We start from the raw sequence: 19989 nt of genomic DNA on the forward strand, positions 1-19989 counted from the left end.
CAAGATTCAACCTGACAGCGGACAGACATCTCTACAGAAGGTCCTTCACTGGACCCCTTTTAAGGTACGTACACCCTTTGCAGGTTGAAGATTTTCTATATGAAATTCATGAAGGGATTTGTGGAAGCCACGCTGGGGGCAGATCACTAGCTCACAGGGCCATTACCTAGGGGTATTGGTGGCCCTACATGCAAAAAGATGCAGAAGCCTACGTGAAGAAGTGTGAACAATGCCAAAGGTTCGCACCTTTGATACACCAACCAGCTGCTGACCTGAACCCTGTATCCAGTCCATGCCCATTTGCCCAATGGGGCATGGATCTCGTTGGGCAGTTGCCCCAAGCAACTGGGCAAAGAAAGTACTTGCTGGTAGCAACAGATTACTTCACGAAGTGGATAGAAGCAGAACCTCTTGCCAAAATCTGAGATGTGGACGTCAAGAACTTCATATGGAGAAACATCATCACCAGATTTGGCATTCTAAGAGCAATAGTTGTCGACAACGGAACGCAGTTTGACAGCAAACTCATCAAGAACTTCTGTGCGAAATTCAAGATAAAGAATTACTTTTCAACACCAAGTTTTCCCCAAAACAATGGGCAAGCAGAAGCATCCAACAAAGTAATTTTGGATGGGATAAAGAAGAGGCTGCAGGCAGCAAAAGGAAAGTGGGTAGACGAGTTGCCCAATGTAGTCTGGGTATATCGGACTACGCCGAGAAGATCAACAGGGGAAACCCCTTTTGCCATGGCTTACGGCACAGAAGCAGTCATCCCACTGGAGATCGGCATCCTAGGGATCAGAACCCAGGGAGTAGAGAATGGGACTAATGATATACTTCTAGCCCGAGATCTGGATTTCTTAGAAGAAAGAAAGGAGAAAGCTGCAATTCAGCTCGCAGCATACCATCAGCAGGTTGCTAGAGCTTACAATAAGAAGGTCAATCCAAGGGATTTTCAAGTCGGCGACCTAGTCCTAAGAAAAGTTGTTGGCAACGAGAAGGATCCCAGAGAGGGCAAGCTTGGCCCAAACTGGGAAGGACCCTACAGAATTACTTCGGTATTGGGCAATGGAGCATACCGCCTTGAAGATAATGAGGGCAAAGCATTGCCAAGACCCTAGAACACTTGTAATTTGAAATTTTTTTATCATTAGATGTTCCTTGTTATTTTTTGAGGACGTCATCAATAAAATCTGAACAGAATTCTCCAAGACTTGTGAATTGATAAAAGATGCATAATGTTGTTTCTGAATAATGAGAACCCAAGTGGAACTCAGGTTCACTTTGGGGGCAGAGAGAAGACAAAATTGTTTATCTTCACTTGTTGAAGTTTGTAGCAATTTACAAGTTGAAGTTAAGCTGAGATTATTATTTATCTTCACTTGTTAAAATTTGTAGCAATTTACAAGTTGAAGATAAACCGAAGTAATGCTTAACGCTTGTTGAAATTTGTAGCAATTTACAAGTTGAAGTTAAGCCGAGATTATTGTTTATCTTCACTTGTTGAAATTTTTAGCAATTTACAAGTTGAAAATAAACCGAAGTAATGCTTAACGTTTGTTGAAATTTGTAGCAATTTACAAGTTGAAAATAAACCGAGATTATTGTTTATTTTCACTTGTTGAAATTTGTAGCAATTTACAAGTTGAAGTTAAACCGAAGTAATACTTAACGCTTGTTGAAATTTGTAACAATTTACAAGTTAAAGTTAAGCCGAGATTATTGTTTATCTTCACTTGTTGAAATTTGTAGCAATTTACAAGTTGAAGTTAAACCGAAGTAATGCTTAACGCTTGTTGAAATTTGTAGCAATTTACAAGTTGAAGTTAAGCCGAGATTATTGTTTATCTTCACTTGTTGAAATTTGTAGCAATTTACAAGTTGAAAATAAACCGAAGTAATGCTTAACGCTTGTTGAAATTTGTAGCAATTTACAAGTTGAAGTTAAGCCGAGATTATTGTTTATCTTCACTTGTTGAAATTTGTAGCAATTTACAAGTTGAAAATAAACCGAAGTAATGCTTAACGCTTGTTGAAATTTGTAGCAATTTACAAGTTGAAGTTAAGCCGAGATTATTGTTTATCTTCACTTATTGAAATTTGTAGCAATTTACAAGTTGAAGTTAAACCGAAGTAATGCTTAACGCTTGTTGAAATTTGTAGCAATTTACAAGTTGAAGCTAAACCAAAATAATTGTTTGGCACTTGTTATAACTTAAGAAAAGTTTACAAAATAGAAATTAAAACAGTATATGTTAATCCTTATTGAAATTTGTAAGCAATTTACAGGGCAAGTATTTGCCGACGTAAATCGTCAGGTGGCATAACCGAGGTGTGTCACCCCGAGAAGATTGCACAAAGAAGGAAGAATACATAAGACATGCAAAATATTCTAAGTATAGAATCATGCAATAGCAGTTAGAAAAAGACAAAGATACAAGCATTCAGAAAAAGAAAGTTGAGTTAGCATTCACAAAAAGGCACATTGGCCATATGCAAAACTTACATCGTCTAAAGAAACAAAGAAGTACAAGAGTACAAAAGACAAGAAAAAAAAAGACATGACATCAAAACTAAGATTCCCCAACATCGGCAGCAGGCTGGGTTTGGACATCAGAGGACTGCTGAGAAGATACCTCGGTCACCTTCTCCACCGCGATCTCGGCATCAATTTGGGCAAGGGTCTCATCAATACTCTTATCAGCAAGAAGTGAATCCGATGATACCTTTAGAGGAATCACATCCTTGGGAACCTCCTCAACCTCCTCGTCTTGAGTTAAGTCTAGGACTTGCTCATTTTGAGGAGGGGACTTGGACGCAGTAGCCTCCTTTGTTTTTCTCACCAAGGCATCATCATTTTTCTCATCTTCAAATTCTGAATCTTCATCGGACTGAGCTGGTGGAGGAGGTGGAGGGAATGGAAGAGGAATATCATCGGCATTCCTCAGAGGCGAATCATCAGGGACATTGAGTTTTTTCAAAAGAGACATCCAACCAAGAGTGAAACCCTTGTTGCATGCCTGCTTCACTTGAAGTTCATAAGCCTCAGTAACGTCGGCCATGCCTTGAGTGTATGCCTTTTCATCAACTTCTTTGATTTCGGCGTCTTTGGTGGCCAGGGCCTCCTGAAGCTCCTTTTCGGCCTGGGCCATTTTCTCCTCGGCCTCTTTTCTCTGGGACTTAGCAACCTTCCTTATGGCCTCGGCAAAATCGGCCTTCTCTTCGGCCTCAGTCTGGGCTTTGATAGCAGCCTCAGCCTGATCCTCCAACTTTTTCATTTTTGATTGAAGGTTTTTATTGGCCTTTTGAAGGACAGAAAACTCCCTCTTCATGTCGACCAATTTCTCCCGATTTTCAAAGGCTTGCATGGAGAGAGAATGGGCATTCTGAATGGCCTGAAAAAAGACAAGGCAAAAGTTATTTGAAAAATTTTACAAGTATGAAAAGGAGAAAGAAAGACAAGTTACCAAGTGAAGACACTTACTTGAACAGAACGTTGAAGCATGAAAGCATAGTTCTCATAATCGCTCATCTTGGCGTTCCTGTCAAGATCGCCTGGAAGAAGTAGAGCAGTATTGAGGGCGACACCGACATTGATGTCATCGGCGCGATCACTAGCCATAACAGGCTTATCTTCTAGAGTAATTTCAGGCGCCCAGGGGACGTCTGGTATTTTGGACCCCGAGGTCGTTGTAGAGGATGACCTTAGCTTCTTTGATTTTTGAGATTCTGATGGCTGGGTTTCAGAGCGCCTCTTCCCAGTAGAGGGTTGAGATTTGTCACTCTTAGCCAGCTTGGAAATAGGTAAAGTATTCTCAGATTCAACCTGAGTTACTTTAGCCTTTGGCTGAGCCTTTTTAACTCTTTTCGGCTTCGGTGGGGACATGGTTTGTGTTGGCTGAGTTTCAACATCAGAAGGGAGGCTGGCTAAGAGGTCTTTTGCAACTGGTTTTGGGCGGTCCATCTCGGCAGTAAGGACAAGTCGTCGCCGACGTTTTCGTTCTGATATTGGGACCAGGTATGGAGCCGAAGTTGATGGCTGATCAGTTGGATCGGATGTTGATCCTTGATCTGTTCGTGATGTGGATGCAGCCAATGGAGTTGTAGCAGAGGATGGAGAAAGGCTTTTCTTCTTCCTTTTGGGAACGTCGGGCAAAGTTGACTTATATGTTGGAATAAAATTGAGAAGCACAGGCGCTTTCCTTTTATGGACTGGCAAGTCCAGAAGTTTCTTCAAATCCTTGATGGGAACAAAGAATTGGCGAAAATTTTTTGGTGGCTTACGAACAGCTGCAAGAAGAACAGACGTCAGAAACAGACAAAGTATTTAAGACTTTGAAAGAAAACAGGCAAAGCTGAATACTGGGCTCTTACCCTTGCCCTCTAAAACTGATCGAGGAAGAGGGTAGAGATGGATGTCCTCGTCTGGAGCAAACTCCTAATTTCCCGAGGTAATGAAATAGTCATCTCCAGCCCCCTTGTTGGAGTCTGGGAGGTCGGCTACAATTTTGAATTCTGTAGACCTCGGCTTAAGGTAATAAATGTAGCCTTTTTTCTTTCAAATTAAGGGCACACATGGTATAGCAGTATTGGATATCGGCTAGGGTGATCCTAGCATTTTCCTGTTTAGCTAAGGCTATGATGCCATTGATCACTCGGTAGGAATTGATTGCCAGTTGCATGGGGTTCAACTTATAATAGTGAAGAATCTCACGAAAAAGGATGTTGAGTGGGAGCCGGAGTCCGCACTCAGTGAAAGCTACAATGGGAAAGGGCGTCGAATCATCTGTGGGCATGATGGAGTCGTTATCTCCAGCCAGCCTCAGATGGACATCGGTAGGGATAGAGAACTCTTGCCTAAAGTACTCAAGTTTGGTCGGGGTATCTACCCTATGTCTCCACATACCCATGATATCGGCCTGAATTAGAGGGGTTGGATTTCAGAGAAAAAATGTTTTGAAAGGGTTAATAAGACCTCGGCAAAAATCTAGGTAAAGTACTAGTTTCAGTTTTTTCCTAAATTATGGGTTCTGCACAACAAATCCCAAACCTAGATCTATGAAAGCAAGGGTTAAAGGCACGGATCTGGAAGATAGAAAGGCAAAGACGTGCTTTAGAATCAAGAACAGGGATGGGCTATCAAGAGCATAAAGAATACAAGAAATAAAGGGTCAAGAACAGTAACAAGAGTGCAAGAAAGTGGTGAACAGTATGTATTCAAGATATGGGCAAGATCAAAACCATATGAATAAATATGTTCAGATATGTGATTCGCAAGATTTGAAACAATAATGGCAACAAGTAATGAAGAATATCAACAGAATTGAAAACGAAAGGAACAGTGGCTTACCAGAAAAAAAATGAAGCCGGTATAAAGATTGCCGAAGTCAGACGACAGTTACAGATGTAACAAAAGCGACGAAAGCTTCACAGGAAGGGAGAAAGGAAGGCAGTTGCAGAGCTTTAGGACTGGAATAATGGCGTATTCAGGAGCTAGAGAGACAAAAAGCGAAGAGAAATCAAATGCAAAAGTGAAAAATAAAGAAAGGGGGAAAGGCTTTGTCAAAAATTTGAAACGGCGGCAAAACGGAGCATTGAATGCGCCTGGAACAACGCATACGTCAGACGGCGCACACAGACGCAAGACGGCTTGCAAGCGCGTCATAGGCATGGTCCAATGAGGTGAAGACGCGTGAATGAAACGGTTGAGTAAATGATACGTGACAGCTCACACACGTGAAAGAGTTCACTGGAATTCTTGTTCTCTGAAGAGAACATGTCGGCCTCAAATGAATGATCTCGGCTGAGGAGTTCTTGAGCCGATGCACAGGAAGAAATACCGATATAGGTTCCATCACCTCAGGATACCGAGGTAATAGAACCTAGGGGGCAGTTGTGGGGATATATTTTCTGAATACCAACACGTGGTAAAGTGACGCCGACGTGTCAGCCGAGGTACCACGTGTCCTGGTCGTTGAGCCGAGGTAATCTCGGTTAGGCCGAGGTTTCCTCCGAAGATATCGGAATCCGAGATAAGCGGATAGGGGACAAGAGTCCAAGAATGAAGAGGAGACTTAGTCAAGATGAGGATAAAGCTCTAAGGGAGTTTATCTTTATCTCTTGAAGAGTCCAAGGTAAGTCCAGAATTGGAGTCCCTAGAAGTCAAGCTTCTAGTGGGACTAGGATTGAGTTAACTATAAAAAGAGAGGCACTCCCGTAGGTCTAAAGTACGCAATTTATGCTTTGAGCAGTGAGTTTAGCACTTGATTATCTTTGAGAGATATACTGACTTGATCGTCGGAGTGCCCCTGGGTGGAAGAACCACCGCCGGAGCCTTCTCTTTCTGTTACAGGTTAGCTGGAGCCATCTATTTTGCCGGTGCTCTCTAGCTGATTACTAAACGGACAGTATGATCAGAAAATCACTCACACACACACACACAGATATATATATATATATATATATATATATGAAATTATATAGATCACAAGTTCAAAATATGAGACTTATTGATTAATCTCAAAAAAAAAAAAAAAGTATTTAAATTTGTGACAGAGGAGTGGTCAATAAGTATTGATAATCATAACACTAATTAATTTGACATGTTTAGTCAATAACACAAGGTTGGTTTGAGAATTTGATTATTTTAATTCACTTTTTATTTTTTTAATTATTTTAATTTGATTAAAAAAGTTGTGAGTTGGGATGAAAGTTGATTTTTTTTATTGTAAAAAAGTGAAATGATTATAATTTAAATATAATATTTTATCTTATTAATTATTTTAAATTATTAAAAAAGAAAAATCACCGACCTAACTTTCCAAAGACCCCATAATATGGTAATATGATAAGTACATATCCACTTGCATCATATAGACAAAAGTTTTCATTGAATGTAATATATATATATATATATATATCAAATAATCCAAAGTTAAAACATAAATACCTAGCTTTATCGCTGGAGAACTATTTATTAGAGCATCTCTAGACCCTAAACCTATATATATATATATATATTAAATAATTAAAAGCTAAAACATAAATACCTAGGTTTATTGCTGGGGAACTATTTATTGGAGCATCTTTAGTGAGTTTTTTAAGCTTCCGTTTTGGGAGGGGTTGGCTTTTTAACTTTTTGATTTTTTTGACTATTTTAGTTTAGGTTAAAAAGTTTAATTTGGGAAGGATTTTTGACTTTTTGATTTTTTTGACTTTTTTTTGTGAGAGAAAAGTGTAATAATTATGGGTTGGATGTGATGTTTTGTTTGTTATGACTAAAATAACCTATTTTGTCTTTTGTGACTAAAATAACCCGAAACTAACTTGCCAAACGGACCGTAAAAGAGACATATTAGCTATTATAGTTAGTTATGATCTATTTTATTTCATCAAACAGCTAGTTATTATAAGGGCATTCGGCAGTGGCGTAGCCAAGAATTCAATGCAGATGAGATACAAATTAATGATAATTTGATTCTATTTTTTTAAAAATACTTTTCAAAAAAATTTACTTTCTTATTTTTCGTGATTTTTTTGTTTTTATTGATTTTTTTTAATATTTTAAGCAATTTTTTAAAACTTTTTAGACATACCTACATAAAGATACCTAAAAAGTAAAAAATTGTGAAAAAAGACTTTTAAAAATTCACTAAATACCAATAATACAAAAAAATACGAGAATTTGGTATATTTTTTGTATTTTCATGTATTTATTAATTTTTTAAAATATTTTTTCACAAATTTTTTACTTTTTCGATACATCTAAGTAAGCTGCATCTAAAAAGTAAAAAAAAAATGTTTAAAATTTTAAAAATATTCACTAAAAACATAAAAACACGAAAATCAAAAAACTCAATTTCAAAAAATTTAATCCAAAAAATTCAAACCAAATACATTGATTTTTTTTTTTTTCATAATAAACAACAATGAAATATTACTTGAGAGGGAGATTAATGACATGGACTTTGTGCCAGACAGATTTGGGCCGGACAGAGTTGTGCCGGACAGATTTGGGCCGGACAGATTTGGGCCGGACTGAGTTGTGCCGGACAGATTTGGGCCAGACAGAGTTGTGCCGGACAGATTTGGGCCGGACAGATTTGGGCCGGACAGAGTTGTGCCGGACAGATTTGGGCCAGACAGAGTTGTGCCAGACAGATTTGGGCCGAACAGGTGTTGGGCCAAGTTATGTGGCCCGGCCTTGAAGGAAGCTGCTCGGTTAAGGCAGCGCGTTGATTGACCAAGCTGCAAGGATCCGTGATTACGAAGCCGATCAGGTGAAAAGTCCGGCACCAGGAAAGGCAAGGTTGGACCAAGGTATTTGTTTGCTCGGCAGGTAGGTCGACCGCAGACAAGCGTAAGTAGTCCCGAGCTCGGCTTTGCCGAGATGTCGCCGAGTCCGGTCCTCATCTAAGCTTAGCTGTTGGAGTACTTGGGCATGAAGCGCAGCATGGCAGACGATGGCCGAGATGGAATTGCCCGGCTGCCGAGCTCCCAGGAGAATGGGCGGGCAGTTGGATTAGGTGATGTTCAGCAAGGTTTATGCTGACAGATGGGATAGCGGAGCCACGTGTCAAGAGATGACTGGGAGTGGATATGGGGCGCAGAGGGTATATAAGCATGTCTGCACCCCCCATACGCGGACACACGAACACTTTTGTAAGGAATTCTTACACTCAAACACTCTCTCCCTTCTCTCTATCCATCCTAAGGTGTGTGCTAACTTGATCGTCGGAGGGTCTTTCCGACCACACACCGCCGGGTAGCTCACCGTTTCTTGCTCGCAGGTGATCGGACATCGACGGAGCTCGGAAGAAAGGAGTACGGGCTTGCCGGAATATTTGCTCCCCGTACAATTGGCGCCGTCTGTGGGAAGGTTGACAGATAAAACCTTGTCTTCCAGGCTCATCTGATCGCCGTCCATGGTGAACAAAGACGAGATTCCGTTGTCCGCCATCGATGGAGCTACCCCGGAGTTCACCCGACGGAGAGAAGGACATGCTGTCATCCTTCCAATGGTGAACTTGGATACGTTCACTGGAGGACAGTCAGGAGACGCGCGGGATAAGCGCGGAAGAAGTTATGGTCATTCACGAAGTCCAGACGGTCATCGGCGGCGGAGAGAATCACATGCCCGACGTCTGGAACACAAGTTGAGGGACCAAGACGCTGTCATCCGGCGAATGGCAGCGGAGATGGAGGAGTTGAAGCGGCATGTCAAGGGGAAGGGTGTAGATGGAGTGGTAGACCATAGAGAGTGCATCCCATCCCGCCGTTCAGAGAAGTCCAGCGCGCAAGATAGCACTTACCAGCCCTCACGTCCGGTGACGACGTCGAGATATTCCTATTCCGCTCGTTCAGAGGACTTGTGGGCAGTCTTGAAGGAACGGGCTCGCCGGCGGGAGGCTCAAAGGGTGCCGGCGTTCCAGCGGCTATCCTACAGGGTTCATGCCAGCGAGGAGGCCGGAATGCCCCCACCCCGCCTAGCGGAGCCAATCCTTGTAGATACAAACTTGATGAGGCTGAGCGCCACCCCTTTCTCTCTGGAGATAGAAACAACACCGCTTCCCGCGGGCTTCCACCAGCCAAAGTTCACACTTTATGACGGAAAGACCGATCCGTATATGCATGTAAGCCACTTCCGACAGGTCATGGCCGGACGTAGGCGAAATAACGCTCTTATGTGCCTGATCTTCCCGTCGAGTTTAGGCGAGCTGGGCTTGAAGTGGTTCGAGAGGTTGCCAGAAGGGAGTATACAACAGTGGAATCAGTTGGCCGAAGCCTTTGTGACGCGTTTCAAAACCAACACCAAAACGCCAAAGGAAGTTGACCACCTTCTCAGTGTCAGGATGGAACCGAGCGACACTCTCAAGGCGTACAACTCCAGGTACTGGGATACCTACAATGAGATCCTAGATTGCCCAGTCAACCTGGCAATCACCCAATATAAGCGCGGTCTCCCGCTCGGACATAGGCTGAGGGATTCGCTTACAATGAGCCAGCAGACATCCATGTGGCACCTAATGCAGCGCATCAATGAACACATTCGAGTAGAGGATGATGCAGCGACGTCCACCGCGGAGACAACCTCGATGGCAACGGGCAAGTGGGCGACTGGGTTTTAAGGAAGGTCATGGGCAACGCACTAGTGCCGGGTGAAGGCAAGCTAGGGGCAAACTAGGAAGAGCCTTACAAGATAACCGGGCAAGGGGGCATACCACTTAGAGGATTTGGATGGCAAAGGCGTACCCCGGCCATGGAATGCGGCCTTATGTAATTTTTTGAGGGACTTGTTTCCCCTACACTTCTGAATGCAAATACTCTTTTTGTCAATGTAATAGAAGTGAATTACTTTTGCTGATGAGCTTTGTTGTGTCCGAAATAATAGTGGATGAGGGGCCAACTCTTCTGTTCCAGCCGAGATGATTTACTCCGGTTGGAAGAGTTGGTGTTTTGTCCAACTTCGAATTCCCAACCGAGATGGTTTACTCCGGTTGGAAGAGTTGGGGTTTTGTCCAACTTCGGATTCCCAACCGAGATGGTTTATTCCGGTAGGAAGAGTTGGCGTTTTGTCCAACTTCGGATTCCCAACCGAGATGCTTTACTCCGGTTGGAAGAGTTGGTGTTTTGTCCAACTTCGGATTCCCAACCGAGATGGTTTACTCCGGTTGGAAGAGTTGGTGTTTTGTCCAACTTCGGATTCCCAACCGAGATGCTTTACTCCGGTTGGAAGAGTTGGTGTTTTGTCCAACTTCGGATTCCCAACCGAGATGGTTTACTCCGGTTGGAAGACTTCGGATTCCAAACCGAGATGGTTCACTCCGGTTGGAAGAGTTGGTGTTTTGTCCAACTTCGAATTCCCAACCGAGATGGTTTACTCCGGTAGGAAGAGTTGGCGTTTTGTCCAACTTCGGATTCCCAACCGAGATGCTTTACTCCGGTTGGAAGAGTTGGTGTTTTGTCCAACTTCGGATTCCCAATCGAGATAGTTTACTCCGGTTAGAAGAGTTGGTGTTTTGTCCAACTTCGGATTCCCAGCCGAGATGATTTACTCCGGCTGAAGAGTGGATGATTTGTTCAACTGCGAGGTTCCAGCCGAGATGTTTTACTCCGGCTGAAGAGTTGATGATTTGCTCAACTGCGAGGTTCCAGCCGAGATGATTTACTCCGGCTGAAGAGTTGATGATTTGCTCAACTGCGAGGTTCCAGCCGAGATGTTTTACTCTGGCTGGCGAGTTGATGATTTGTTTAACTCCGAAGTTTCAGCCGAGCTAACGTTGCTCGCCAAGAAATAAGGAAGTCGCGAAGCGGACCTTGCTCCCCTTCTTTAGAGTTCCTTGGTCGAGCTGATCTTGTCCACCAAGAAGGAAGTCGGGGAGCGGACCTTGCTCGCCGACCTTGGAAGTTCCTTGCCGAGCAGTTGTTGCTCGCCAAGAAGCAAGTCGCGGAGCGGACCTTGCTCGCCGACCTTGGAAGTTCCTTGACCGAGCTGTTGTTGCTCGCCAAGAAGGAAGTCGCGGAGCGGACCTTGCTCGCCTTCCTCGGAGTTCCTTGACCGAGTTGATGTTGCTCGCCAAGAAGGAAGTCGCGGAGCGGACCTTGCTCGCGTTCCTCGGAGTTCCTTGCCGAGCTGTTGTTGCTCGCCAAGAAGCAAGTCGCGGAGCGGACCTTGCTCGCCGACCTTGGAAGTTCCTTGACCGAGCTGATGTTGCTCGCCAAGAAGGACGTCGTGGAGCGGACCTTGCTCGCTTTCTTAGTGCGGTCACCATCTTGCATATTGAGGACCGAGGAAGTATTACCCCGGTCAGGATAGGTAATCCCAGTCACGCTTCAGCGGACGGAATTAAGGGGCAATTGAGAGGGAGATTAATGACATGGACTTTGTGCCAGACAGATTTGGGCCGGACAGAGTTGTGCCGGACAGATTTGGGCCGGACAGATTTGGGCCGGACTGAGTTGTGCCGGACAGATTTGGGCCAGACAGAGTTGTGCCGGACAGATTTGGGCCGGACAGATTTGGGCCGGATAGATTTGGGCCAGACAGAGTTGTGCCGGACAGATTTGGGCCGGGCAGAGTTGTGCCAGACAGATTTGGGCCGAACAGGTGTTGGGCCAAGTTGTGTGGCCCGGCCTTGAAGGAAGCTGCTCGGTTAAGGCAGCGCGTTGATTGACCGAGCTGCAAGGATCCGTGATTACGAAGCCGGTCAGGTGAAAAGTCCGGCACCAGGAAAGGCAAGGTTGGACCAAGGTATTTGTTTGCTCGGCAGGTAGGTCGACCGCAGACAAGCGTAAGTAGTCCCGAGCTCGGCTTTGCCGAGATGTCGCCGAGTCCGGTCCTCATCTAAGCTTAGCTGTTGGAGTACTTGGGCATGAAGCGCAGCATGGCAGACGATGGCCGAGATGGAATTGCCCGGCTGCCGAGCTCCCAGGAGAATGGGCGGGCAGTTGGATTAGGTGATGTTCAGCAAGGTTTATGCTGACAGATGGGATAGCGGAGCCACGTGTCAGGAGATGACTGGGAGTGGATATGGGGCGCAGAGGGTATATAAGCATGTCTGCACCCCCCATACGCGGACACACGAACACTTTTGTAAGGAATTCTTACACTCAAACACTCTCTCCCTTCTCTCTATCCATCCTAAGGTGTGTGCTAACTTGATCGTCGGAGGGTCTTTCCGGCCACACACCGCCGGGTAGCTCACCGTTTCTTGCTCGCAGGTGATCGGACATCGACGGAGCTCGGAAGAAAGGAGTACGAGCTTGCCGGAATATTTGCTCCCCGTACATTACTAAACTTAAATGTTAAGAGTTCATTTGGATAAATGTGAAATTTAAATTAAAGGGTTTGAGATTAAATTTTATACAAATTTTGGAGAGTAACTATTTTATAGGTGGATTGGAAAATTAAAAAAGAAGATACGTGTAGACAGAAATGATATATTTTAGTAGAGAAATTCTATAAAACATACCGCAAAAAAAGTATCTATCTTATGTCGCAATTATGATTTTCATGGTTTTTAATTATAACACATTATAGTGTTAGATATAATTTAGTTATAACTTCTTGTGGTTGTTATTTTAGTTATGACTATATATCAAGTAATAATTAGTTATGGCTCATTCTGATATTAGTTATGACCTATTGTAATTTTTTTTATTTTTTTATTTTTATAATTGAAGATGCGTTGCTTGATTATAATTTATATAGTGGTCATTTTAGTTATGAATGGAAAGAAACACATGAAGGATAAACTCTACATGTCAAATATAACTAACAATTCAATAAATTCTATATCTTCATTGAAATTAATTATGTTTGTATGTCAATAATGATAGACATTACCATTATATTGAAATTTTTGTAGATAATAATATGACTTATTATAGCCTCTTTATTTTCAATCAAAATAACTATTATTGTTCTCATAATTTTAAAAAAGTCATTGACATTTCACTTTAAATAATATTTTTATAATTTTTTTTATTTAATATATTTTCTTTATGTTTTTTTTTCTGTAAAAAAAAAATTTCCAAAACTCAGGGGGCACGTGACCCCCATGAACCTAACGTGGCTCCGCCCCTGGCATTCTATCCATAAATTTAAATTTATATTTTGTTTGACCCAAAGTCCAGACTCTAAAATACATTGTTCATAAGGACAAGCTCAGATAAAATAATCAAAATACTCACATATATATATAATATATACTTACCTACTGTATGGGATAAGCAGCAGATATTCTGATTCATCCAAACCGACTAAACCAAACAGATCCGTTGAATTTGGACAGTTGTAATTTGATTTTTTTCAATCCGTCTAGTTTTGGACGGACGACGGATTTTAAGTTCATTTGGCCGCAACCGAATCGCTAAACTCTGAGCACTCCTAATAATTTGTAAGATTTTGTATTTTCAATTTGTTTAGATATTCTGTTTGTATTTTCAATTGGAAATGAGTTTAGATATTCTGTTGTGTTTTCAATTTGTTTTCAATTTGAAAATCCTTTTATCAAATAGCAAGTGTTGATATTTGGTATTTTTGTATGAAAAATATAACGCTTAATTTTATCATTTTAAAAAAAATCAAATTAAATAGTTTTTAAATAGAAAAAAGGTAATGAAATAGTTTTGATAATAATGCGTGATTTTTTTATACGTATTTATTATTAGTATTTGACAATTTACTTAATAATCTTTTGGTCATATTGAGTTGGATTGTTATAAATATATACATATATATGTTGACAAGTTGTTCTATTTTGTTTAAAATTTGGAAAAGTTTAAACCGCCAAACCAATTCACATCCATCTGTCAATCCGCCAATCCGCACCCGTCAATCCAACAGAGGGATGCAGATTCATTTTTTCCAATTCGGCGGATGGAAGGCGGATTGGAGGTTTTCCTGCCACAACTGAACCGCGAACTCCCCTAACTGTATACATTCATTCCAAACCCTTACAATCTCAGCTCTCTCTCTCTCTCTCTCTCTTACTGTTCGTCGTCACCATCGACGATGGCTCCGGCCTCCGATGACAACTCCATTGTCCTCCGCTTATTCTCTGGAGAATGTTCCCTCTCATTCTCCTCCTTCTCTTCCTACTATTTCACCAACTCCTAAAGCTCACATTCCATTGTCGATCACGAATCCTTCTGGCACGGTTTGAGTACCCAGGGTTTGAGTCGATCACTTTACGAGCTTGTCTGTGAGAAGACCTAGGGTTTGACTACTATGAAAAGACCTAGGGTTTGAGCTTGTCTACGAGCTTGTCTGCGAGAAATAGCATCACATTAACGCTGTTGTCATTGGTCGGAGAACGCGATAGTCTCGCCGTGAAGGAGTATTAGATGGTCTTATTTGTTGGATTCAAGATACCAAATTGTCACGACCCAAACACGCCCTTATAGGTTTAGCGTCGTAACCGGCCAGTAAACCTTAGATTACCAAAGGCCTCTTGACAGAACAACATATAATAAGGGGCTGCAGAAGCAAAAATAGAGAATGTACAATGTCCATAGAGCTGTGTTAACATATATGAGACAAAAATTTTCAAAACAAACTTGTATATATATACATAACGTCATAATTACATTATTCATACATTGCGCATTCATAAATATGAAATCAAAAGAGGACTTAGCCCAGTATAGATATACAGAATAGAATCAACTAAAGCTTTGACATGGTTCTCTCAAAAGGAACCTCCTCGAGAGGCACAGTAGTTGGTTGACGAAATAGAATCTTAGGCCATCAACTCTAGGCCTGGTCACGTGCCTGCTCACCTATATACATAATATAAATAGTGAGATGGAGCCCAGTGAATAACAACAGAGTAAAGGATTTAAATGAATGATGTCCATAACATGTACTGAAATCAGAGTTCATATTAGAAACAGATATATTTATGTTCTTGTTCAACTCATATAGAAATTAGAGTTCATGCTTCGTTATACATGGTACATCCATTAGCATTAACTTGCTTGGCAGTTCTATTGGGAACCTTTAGTACCGGGAAACTTGTAACTTGCTTGAACCACAGTATTGTTACCCATGGGTAAGAGCCATGAGACCATGGTATTATTACCCCCGGGCAAGGGCCTTTCTTATAAAAGTACGGTATTGTTACCCCCGGGCAAAGACCTTGTGCTAAGGATGCCATGAATACATTTCAGAAACTTGGACAATCATTCATTAAACAGAATGTAACATTTCATAACACAGATCTTAATTCATATCATTCAGAAAGTAATTAAATTAAACATAGCTTTACTAAGTTATTACTCACAAATGGCTCCACTTGTAGAACAGGCAAATCAAATAACTTGTGGCGCGTGACCTACATACACATAGCAGAACACATAATGAAACACACACTCGGTTGATACTTAACTTCTTTCGTTTCATTCTTAGTGTATTTCTAAGTCTTAACCTCTTATTGAGTCTTAATCATGGCCTACGAGTGCCTAGGATGTAATGAGGATACTAAAATGCACTTGAACACATTTAATAAAACCTACAGAAAAAAGAGGTCCCGCTCGAGCACAATTTCTCTCGCTCGAGCAGACATGCAAACATGTGAGGGGACGCTCGAGCGCAACTTCCATCGCTCGAGCGGTCTGTAAACTTTGAAAAAGAACTGACTATGTGAAATCTCCACTCGATGGTCGCTCAACTCTCGCTCGAGCGTGAAACTCATGCCCTCGCTCGAGTGCAACTCTTGCTGCTCGCGCAGTCTGCAAAACACACAAACTTCTAGGAGCATGCATTTCACGCTCGAGCAGACTTTAGGTAACTGGAGCGGAAGTGTAGGATCACAAAGTGGCCGCTCGAGCGTAGATTTTGCCGCTCGAGCAGAAGTGCAAAATCTAGAATTTCCAGATTGCACTCCTAAGCTCCAAACTTGAATTCAAAGCCATTAAACTCAACCTTTGGGCCCCAAAACTTGAGAAAACAAGTCTAAACTTGAAAAACATAAAGAATTGAAGATCATCTCATGAAATCAAGGCCCAAAAGCATGTCAATTGACCAAAACCCAACTCGAAATATACAAAACATATCATGTATGCAATGGTTTGACTCTAAAGCTTCCAAAATATGATCAAGTGATATAAATTGATGCAACATAAGATGAATTCTCAAAACACATGTGAGATGAGTACATGCAAGTTGAAATCCTTTGAGATCAACCTCCAAACTTCATGAATTACACATGCATGTAAAAATCGTTAGAAACATACTCAAAATGCTATGATATATATAGATATATATGCATGGAATAATCCTCTTTTCTAATTCATTAGCTCATCTCTTGCATTATTTAGCTTAATCCTCAAGAATCCTTGTATTAAAGTCTTGATTATAAGGTTTTAGGACAAAATTCTTACCTAGAGTCTCAATTGCACAAGTGTAGAACTTCAACTCCCAATTTCTTGCAAATCTCCAACAATTCGTAGCTTTGAGTTCAATTTTCTTTCTATCTTTCTCTCTCCCACATTTTTCTCTTGAAATAGGGTGATAAAAGAGTGTAGAAGTGAACTAAATAGTGCACATGGGCCTTATATAGGCTCAAATAAAGAACTTAATTAAGTTTGACTTAATTAAACAAATTTGCGCTATTTTGTTCTAATTATTTCGTTCCAAACCGAATTTCAATTAAACCTATCATAAAATTCTAAAAATCTCAAATAACACATAAATCAAGTCAATTTCTGAATCGGATGCCGATAAGGCCATCAATTTGTAAGCCGAAACGAAAACATGAACATATCTTTCTACGTTAAACAGATATAAACACAAATAAGGCAACATAAGATATGAAATTTCGTTTCAATTACTTATTAAGGAAAGCCATGACTCGTGCTAAAGGCCACGTGTCTGTCATCACCAAGATTGTCTCGGCTCATAAACTTAGGTATGAGAGTCATGAATTGAGCACCCCATTCGCCCGATCAAAGATCGGTCTCTACTAATCATGATGTGATTCTTATTTACATTATATGCTCTTGTTCTGATGATTAAGCTAACTTACTATGTTATGCGCATATAAGTATAGACTAATTTGCAAAAATTGGAACACTTTGATTTCATGTTTGCTTGAAAATTGTTTTGAATATGTGCTACTTGAAAAAGTGAACTCATATGTACATTCATCAAATTATTCCAATTTGAGCATTGACAAGGTCGTAAGACTTGGGCAAATAAACAAAATATAGATGCAATTGGTTGAACTCGAGGGTTGCCTACGTATTCCGTTGCAAAGAATCAAACCAGCGTAGTTCAAGGGCAAGATGCAAATGATACACAATGCAATGCAATAATATAATAAAACCACAAGCAGTTCTTACCACACAAATATCATAAAGGAATGGAGATGCAAATCAAACTACGTTTTATATAGAAAAGAAGTGGGCACAGCCAAACGACGCCTAACACAGGCTAAGTACCTACATCCTCAATACTGGCCTCAGCGCAGTATGGATGCTTACACATAACAGAACCATGTTTCAACATGAAAGGGGTGCGAGCACATGCAGAACTATGTTTTTTGCAGAAAGAGAAAGAGTACAAGTAATTGGGTGGTATGATATAAGTGAAGAATGATTTGCAGGGAAAAGATAATGATCCTAAATGCTAAATGCAACAAAGCAAAGTACAATACAATGGATGCAGTGGATGAAGTGAATAAGGGACGCAGGCTGAACCGCGTCTTACCAAGAAAAGGCATGGACACAAAACAAACCACGTCTAACATAGAAAAGGTGCCGACACCCTCAATACTGGCCTCAGTGTAGCATGGGTACTTACACATAACAGAACCATGTTTCAACGAGGGAAAGGCATGAGCACATGCCAAACTAAGCTTAACATGGAAAGAATGTATGATGTAATGGATGTAATGGATATTGTAGTAAATGCATGTAATAAATAATAAAATGCGATATAGTAGCTAGGAAGTGAAAGTAATTGACTCACCTTATGTTGTTGAAAATCTTCTGCTTATTCTCAGTTTTATCTTCACGCGCTTCCAAACCACAGGTACTACTTTTCTCCTTGACTATGTTTGCAACTTTCCTGATTCTCCAACAGGGTGATAGACTAGGTTGGTTCAGTATTCAGATTTGAGGCACGTACAAGCTACCGCAACCTATGGGGCTGCTATACAGAGTTTAAGCCGATGACACACCCTTGGGTATTTAAACTAGACTTTAGTCTCGAAAATTCCAAACCTTTGCGTTCTAGGCATCACCATTCGAACTCTAGTTTTCACCGTCTCAGTTGATCTCCTAAGAACTCATTGTAAACACAGACAGGTGGCTATACCAGACTGCCTGAAACCGTTCGGGCATAACAAACATCAAAGGAATTGCACCTTTAGAGGATTTAAGGTCTCCTAGACCTAGTGAGTGCACAAGAGAGTGCGGGTGAGGTGCACAAAACAGTGCGAGTGAGGTGCACAAAACAGTGCGGTATAAGATGAATACACAAAACAGTGTTATGTGGGTGCACAAAACAGTTCAATGCAAGTTTGTAGAAGACAGTGCGATATTAGTGCACAAGACAGTGTGATGCAAGGTGCACAAAACAGTGCGATAAAAAAGTGAATGCACAAAACTGTGCGATGCAAGATGCACAAAACAGTGCATGTAAGGTGCACAAAACAGTATAATACAAGATGCACAGAGTAGTGCGAGATAGGGTGCTGTAGCTCGACTTTTTGTGCTCTTTTCGGAAGACGATAAGTCCTACACTTCGGACTCCCGCGGTTCTTAATCTGATCGCACAAGTGCAATGTGAAATAGATAAACACCAAAAAGTCCAAATCTGGCAAATCTTTTGAAAAATCGATTTTGAATCAAAAAATGCCAAAAATGGACTGCTTTGCCAGATACAGAGTCACCACCTAAATATTTTTAGAAAATTAAGGAAACCCATGACTCATGTCAAAGGCCACGTGTTCATCATCACCAAGATTGTCTCGACTCGGGAACTTAGGTATAAGAGGGAAAGGTCATGAATTGAGCACCTCACTCGCCCGATCAAAGATTTATCTCTACTAATCATGATGTAATTTTTATTTATATTATATGCTCTTGTTCTGATTTATTAGGCTAACTTACTATGTAATGCGCACACAAGTAAAGACTATTTTGTCAAAATTGGAACATTTGATTTCATGTTTATTTTTTAAAAGAGTTTGTGAATGTGCCACTTGAAAAAGTGGGCTCAAATGTACATTAATCAAATTATTCCAATTTAAGCAATTAGCCTTCATCTACAGGCATTCAAGCAATTTATCACTTAAGCACTTAGTATTGTGGTGAACATGCTTTGACATGGTAACAACCTCACTCATGCGATATGTTAAAACAAATAAAAGCTCACCTAGTACTCCAAGCCTAAAGAGATGACAGAGTTAGAATAATGCATGATCCTAACTATACAATATGACTAATGCAACACATGTGATATGCAATTACTAGGCTCGGCTA

Source organism: Camellia sinensis, chromosome 1 (assembly GCF_055761805.1).
Source record: "Camellia sinensis isolate YWXY chromosome 1, ASM5576180v1, whole genome shotgun sequence".
NCBI classification, from domain to species: Eukaryota; Viridiplantae; Streptophyta; class Magnoliopsida; order Ericales; family Theaceae; genus Camellia; species Camellia sinensis.